The 7,152-nt window shown below is 47.3% G+C and overlaps 1 protein-coding gene across 1 annotated transcript in view; it reads left to right on the top strand.

Annotated features, from left to right (window-relative positions):
* The first annotated feature begins 4,663 nt into the window (after positions 1-4,663).
* The window catches only part of ARHGAP6 (Rho GTPase activating protein 6), a 306,617-nt gene continuing 304,128 nt past the window's right edge, over positions 4,664-7,152 (top strand). Inside the window, exon 1 of the mRNA XM_059466811.1 lies at positions 4,664-4,729. The gene's annotated coding sequence lies outside the window, so the exon portion shown is untranslated. The remainder of the gene's footprint in view (positions 4,730-7,152) is intronic.

Below are 7,152 nucleotides of genomic sequence, written 5' to 3'. Positions count from 1 at the left end.
AAAAAAAGTAAGGTAAAAGAGTGGCTTTGGATTTTTTTTTAATGCTTAATAAATTCTAAATAAATAATTAGAGTAGCAAAAAGTTACTATTTTCCAAATCACCTTTATTTTCAGGGATTTTTCAGAAATCTGAACAAACCAGGCTTTTTTCATTCTTAAGATGAATACACTCTCATTTTGATAAAAAAATATTTTTTTTAAATTCAACTAATAACAGGTGACAGCCACTCCTTCCAATTTCAGTTTAACCAGGCATTAATAAAACCAGACATTGTTAAAATAACAATAAGACCATAGTTTCTCTAAAATGTAACCATGTTACATGCTTGTTACAAAGTCAAGTGATAGCCATTTACACAAAGTCTCTGAAAATTTTCTGAAGGTTAAGGTTTTCTTGACTTTACTTCAAAATTAATATTTGTTTAGAACCAGAAAGTGATTCAAGTTGGAGGGAAGCTCAAGAGGTCTATACTCCAACCTCCTGGTCATAGAAGGACAAAAACTCAACTAAGACAAGATTGCTTAGTGCCTGCTTCAGTTAGATCTTGAAAACCATCAGTGATAGGGATCCCATAACCTGTTCCAGTATTGATGATTACCCTTGGTAAATCCATGCTGAGTCTTTCCAGTCACATTTTTCTCCTCCATGTGCCCATAAGTTCTCTTCCAAGAGAACTTGCTTTTGTGATTTTCCTGAAGTGAAGCCACCAGCCTTTAGCAGCTTAGGTAGTCCTTGCTCTTTTTGAAGACAGGTGCAACTTTTAGCCTTTTCCAAGCCATTAGGTATTTCTCCAAATTTTGATGGCCTTTCAAATATAAAAAGTGGCTTTCCAGTGACATTATCCAGCTATTTGAGCACCCTCAGATTCATCCCTTCTGGTTCCTGAGACTTCATTTGTCTGTGACTCCTCAAGAAAAGATCCACAACTTGGTCCTTTCCCCCTGTTTAGAGGTTTTTTCACCTTGAGGCACAAAGGGCTGGGAGACTTTGTTGGTGAATGTCAAGGCAATGAAGGCATAAATAGAAATAATTTTGTGCCAATTCTACAGGTTTTTTAAATACCTCCCAGGACAGTGCCTCCACCACTTCCTTGGGCAGCCTGTTCCAGTGTTTTGCCTCAGAAAGGAAGGGCTAGCAGCATCAAATCAACTAGTATTATCTCACTAATCCTCTGCAGATATGGCTGCCCAGACAGTATCTTGTGGCTGGAAGTTATCAGTACATTTTGGGAATTAGGACTGTGTTTTTGTCCTGTGCCTGCACCATGCCCACTAAGAGCTCAGGCCTATTTCAGGATGGTGATGCCAGGTCTCACAATAATACAGTTCATAGTGATAATGAACTTCAAAAATAATCAGTAAGTGTTTTTATTGCTATTACCCCTGAAAGATGCAGACAGCAGCTAAGAGCAGCAGTGAAGTTGTCTACATGGATCATCTCTATGCACATGCTGCATTTACTCTTTGAATTGCAGCTGTGATCCTCTCTGTCTCATGAAAACTGTAATTCTTGATGGAGGCTTTTATGAAGAAAACCAGCTGAGCAATAAGTAATACCTGGGCTGAGCAGGTGGAAATAAGAATGCTTTGCCTCCACTTCATTTAGAGCTGCTGCTTGTGACGAATGCTCCTAACTATGTGCTTATCTGATCGTTTCAGTCTCCTTTCACAGGCTGTGTGTGCAGCCTGTAAGGATCTGAATTGGAAACTTGGGGGTTTGCCTGCTGGCAACCGGCTGTGCCCAGGAGTGTCAGCCCTTCAAAGTGGGCAGGGCACCCACTGCTTCAGGGAACTGCTGCTGGTGAATTCTGGAGGCAAATGTGCTTGTCCTCTCTGCTCCTCATGTGATGAGTTCCTTACAGCTCCGAATTTCCCTCTCTGCCTTTTTCCTCATGTCTTCCTGTCCCTTTATGTTCCCATGATGTTTGTACAAGACAAAAAGAGCAAATACTTGGAGCCACACGTGTATATTTGTCTTGCAGATGTGTCTCAACTAAATTGCTAGAATAGGCTCAGAACTGCAAAAACAAATGCAGATTGTCTGATGCTTCAGACCTTCTTTTTAGTCTCAAGCATGAGACATTATTGAAGGCATTAATGAGGAGGCAAAATGAAATGAAGCTCTAAACAGAAACAGCTGCAACCTTAGCTGTGGAGGAACTTGGAATTAGGCAATAGGACAGTTTATGAAAATAAGAAGGAAAAGTTACTTTGCAGACCAAGAAAAAAAAATCTAATTTGGAAACATTACCTAAAAGCAGAACACCTCCCTTTGAAAGAGGATGTACTTGTGTGCTGTAGCTGTTCACTTTAAACAAAGCCACAGAGGAGAGAACTGCCTACTCTATTGATGAAACCAGAAAGTGCTGCCATAGAGCATTTACCTGCATTGGCTCCAGGACCCCAGAGAGAACAACACAACCCTTCACTATGGTTTGAGGAGAAAATGCAGCAGGAGGAGAAAATAACCCTTGTGTTATTTTCTAAAGCACTTTTTTTTTTTTTTTTTCCAAAATAACCAATCTTTTTCTAAACAAATTTTCTAAGAGCTGCTTGCAACAGTTTTGGGGTGACTGAGGTTTTTGGAGCTGGTGGGTTTTCAAGTCAAAAGAAGGATGCTTAGGCCCCATGGAATCAGCAGTCTAACTGTGAGCTCATCTGAGACTGGGGAGGTTCGCCACTTGCACAGGGGTTGTCCTTGGGCATCTTCCACTTACTCCACAAATAAAAGGTCAAGAAGAAAAACAGCGTTTGGTGCTGTGTGTTTTGCTTTCCAACTTGAAAAATTTAGCAGCTGTAGCATTCACTGACACAATAGCAACAGAACCAAACCGACCCATGAAGCTAAAGGTTACTTAATAAAGTTTAAACACAGAGTAAATGATGGTGTTGGAGATCCAGGAAAAACCTGACAAACATCGCAGCTGAACTCCCCCAGTGAGGGGAGGAGAACTGTTGATATTCCCAGCTAGGAGCAGCGGCAGGAGCCAGATTCTGCAGCTGAGGGGCTGCTTCCTTCAATCCAGGTGAGAAGGGGCTGGCTGCCTTCATGGGGCTGCATGGTATTGTCCCTCTCTGTGCATTCTGTTTCTGCATTTCTTTACAATTTTGCTTTCTGTAAGTTTGCTCTGTCTCTCTGGTAAATGTTTCATTCCTTATGCTTGCAGTGGGAACAGAGAAAGTCTCAATGGAAGATAAACATGTTCAGTTACTTGTCCTGAGGAGGCACTGGTCCCACTCCTGTCCTTTTCTGTGACAGTGAGGTACTCAGCAGACGAGTTACAGGTGACCCACGCTGCCTGTGGGGCTCACGTCCATGCGCCCTCAAAGGAGGTGTTTCAGAGGATGGAAGAGAGACGTGGGCCAGAACACAGCTACCAATCGAGCTCCGTTGAAGACCCTGTCCCGTGTGCTGCACAATGTGAGCATCCTGTTTGTTGCTGGAAGTTTTTTCTGGAGACATCATCTCTGCCCGACACAGCCGGACCGGGGCGGACGGAGGTTCCATAAGCAGCAGCGGGGCCGGAGTGGGACGCGGCGCAGGGCTCAGAAGGGTCAGACCCAGGCTCGGCTGCACCTCGGGAGCGATCGTTCCGGAGAACAGCTGCCCGCCGCTGCTCGATCCGTCCCCAAACGCAACTGCACCGTCCCAGGGCCCGCAGCGCCGGTGCCTGCGCAGCCCGGCGGGGCTGCCTGCCCCGCGCCCCCGACGGTGCCGTCCCGCGGCACAGCGAGGTGCGGGCGACACCGGCAGCGGCTCTTCCCGCCCCGTGAAGGGAGGCGGACGGGCCCCGCCACCGCCGGACCCGACCGGCTGTGCGTGTGCGTGTGCGTGTGTGTGTGTGTGTGGGGCGGCCCGCGACTCCCTGCCCATCGCGGCCGAGGGGGGAGTGACTCTGGCAGCCTGCGGCGAGCCCAGATAAAAGCTCCGCTGCTGCCGTTTTCCCTCCCCTTTTCTCTCGTAACTTTTTTTTTTTTTTTCCCCTCCCTCTCCCTCCCAGCAAAGTGACCGCGCCGACGGCAGCCCCGGAGCAGCCCCAGCGCCGGACGCCGCCATGAGCCCCGCTGTGCCGCCGTCGGGCCGCGCTGCCGGGGGCTGAGCCCGGCCGAGAGAACGCCCCGAGGGTCGCTCCGCGCCGCCCTGGCGGGGGCTGGAGGCAGAGAGAACGAGAGCCCAGGCAGGACCCCCGGCCGCCCCGCCGTGCCCGGGGCAGCGCCCGCCGCGATGTCGGCGCAGAGCCTGCTGAGCAGCGTCTTCTCCTGCTCCTCCCCGGCCGCCGCCGCCCCCGCCGCCGCCAAGAGCCTCTCCAAGCGGAGGCTCCGCCAGACGCGCAGCCTCGACCCCGCCATCATCGGCGGCGGCCGGGAGGACGGCGAGGGCGCGGGGCGGGCGCCGCGGGCGCGGGCCGCCGGCAGCCCCCCGGGGGAGCGCCGCGCTCTTCGGGGCGCCCCGCCGCCCCACGGCGCCTCCTTTTCCACCCCTTGCACCCCACTGGAGCGCTCGCCGCCGGGCAGTGCTCTCTTTGACGAGGAGAGCCTCCGCGGGAAGCGCAGTCCCGGCTGCGAGCCGCCCTTCCTGGCGCGCACCCCCTCGGCCCTGGCGCTGAGCGGCACCGCCAGCCCCGCCAACAGCATCTTCTCCTCGCCCCGGCGCTGGCTGCAGCAAAGGAAGGGGCAACCCTCGCCGCCCGAGCCTCGCCCCGCCGCCTACGTCGTGTGGAAATCCGAGGTAGGCAAGCCCGCCCCCGGGGACGGGCACCCGCCGCGCCGCCCTCGCCCCCGTTCCCGTATTCGCCGCCGCCCGGCCCGGCGGGGCTGCCCCACCGCGGTGGGTGCGCGGTACAGCGGGGCCGTCGAGGCCGCCGCGGGTGTTGGTGCCGGGAGCTGGCATCTGCGGCGCTGGACGGCCGGATATTTGAGGTTCCCTCGACGCGTTCCCTGTGTATGTGTCCCAGGCCTGTAAAACCTTCCCCTCCCAGTTTCACACCTCCTAAAGCACGTGATGGCTTCTAACGAGATATACAAATTGTTTTTAATGTGCACACACCCAGTGAGTTGTGATTTATTTGAAAATGCACATGTGTCAGTACCACATGAAGAGCAATTGTATTCCAAGACAAATGCAACTTTGCAATGCAAATATTTATTAATTTAACTTGGATGTCATCGATGTTGGGCTGCAGATACCATATCATGTGGATGAATGTTTTCAAAAAATGTGGCATTGTTTCCTGGTAGCAATTGCTCATCGAGTTGGTTATGCTGAGCCCTTTGTAGCAGAAGAAGAAAAAATTTTTTGGTTTTGAGAAATTCTCCATCCTGTTCATGGTGATGAGGTTTCCCGCTTAACTGTTTAGTAATGCTTTCTGGAGAGCTGGGATCAGAAAACAGCATTTCCATTTCTGTTTCCATTTCAGATGAACTTACTATACACAGTTGGTAATAATTAGATGCACCAATAAAACAGACCCATTGTTGCCATGGGATGTGTAAGTTTTTGTAAAATGGTTACCTTACATAGCAATATCAGATCAAAGCCAAACTGGGCATCATGATACAAAGCACAAGATCACAAAATGCAGTTCTCATAGGCAAAGGCTGCATCTTACCCTGAGCTCCCATATCTCCCTGTCTGCTTGGAGTGTAAAAGTTGTTAGTGTCTGCCAATTGGAATGGAGTGTCAACATGTGGATGGCAACTTCAGGCATGATGCTGGCTAAGGTTGAAAGAGGTGGTGAAGAATCTTAGCAGTTTTTAAAAATGGATTATTATGAAGTCTTGTAATCAGAAGTTACTCTAAGCAATATTTCATCCTGATGCTTGAATTTTAAGATAGTAAAAAATTCATGGTGTCAAAGAACTTTGTGGGATTTGTAGCATCAGTGAACAGTGAGAAAATAGGTGATCACACTAATCAAGGATAAAAACCTCCAGTGGACAGTGAGATAAAAAGTGATCACACTACTTAAGTGATCACACTACTTAAGGGTAAGTTTGCTGCTTATCCACTAATGATGTTATAAGGTCTATCAAAAAGTGTAATGTACATAAGGTTTCTGTGCAGAGTTTCCTTACTGGGTCCAAGACTCACAGCATGGCTTCTGATACGTAAATCTAGGCAGGTCTTCCTTTTTTCACTCAATCTATGGTGGTGGACACTTGGGGCATTTTTTTCAGATCTGCTGTGTGTCAAAACACACAGCATATCACATCTTCAGACTGCATATTGCAAAGTACTGGTTCTTCCTTAATTTGGTGTGTGTTGAGCATTTTTAAATAGTTAACACCTTTTTTTTTGGGAGGGGTGTCATTGTCCCAGCAGCTACGGTGGTAAGGCTGTGATGTCAGGAGCAGGGTGTGCTGGCCTCCTGCAGTGGGCCAGTGTTGTCATTGTGAATTTTATGTCAGTTCTCGTTTAACCTGATACTCGCTGGTTTCAGAGTTGCTATTTCAAGACGTTATACAGACATGAACTTAGTTGTTCAGCAAAGACATCTACAAATTATATAAATCTATATTTTAGAAGAAACTGCTCATACATAATATTTTTGTTGTTCTCCCTATTATTTTAGGGATGCATCCTAATGGTAATTCAGTCTGGTCTCATTATAAAATAGCATTATTAAAAAAGGACTTAGTTGTTTGCTTCCTATTTAGTGTTTATTTGAAGAGGTGCATTTTTTTAAGTGAAGGATTTTTTTGTCTCTACAGCTTCATCCTGGCTGTGGCAAAGCAAGAGTGCTTGAGGAGGTGGAAAAACCCACATTTTATTGGGTGAAAAGGAAGTAACTGTTTATAATATTATAGCTTTAAAAGGTCCCATTATTCAAATTATTGTATTCTCAGTAGAAAATCTGTAGTTCCATTTCTGTTCAGCTTAGGAAATAAAATACATCACAATAATGATTTTTCTCGGCTGTAAAAAACATCTGAATAGATGACTGCCTAATGAAAATAAACATTGAAAGTTTTAGTTGTAGTTTAGTATTTTATTCCCATTCTGTAAGTTGGGAATAAAATAAATGCAAAATCAGTATTCTTTACCTTCATTCCAACACCTTCATTATAATTGCCCTTTTTAGGAAATATTGCTCTATACCTACTGTGGAAGCAACAGGGTTATGCAGTAGAAGATAAATGTGGTAATTAATT

Source organism: Ammospiza nelsoni, chromosome 2, assembly GCF_027579445.1.
Source record: "Ammospiza nelsoni isolate bAmmNel1 chromosome 2, bAmmNel1.pri, whole genome shotgun sequence".
In the NCBI taxonomy this organism is placed as follows: domain Eukaryota; kingdom Metazoa; phylum Chordata; class Aves; order Passeriformes; family Passerellidae; genus Ammospiza; species Ammospiza nelsoni.
This window is presented reverse-complemented; position numbering and strand designations above follow the sequence as displayed.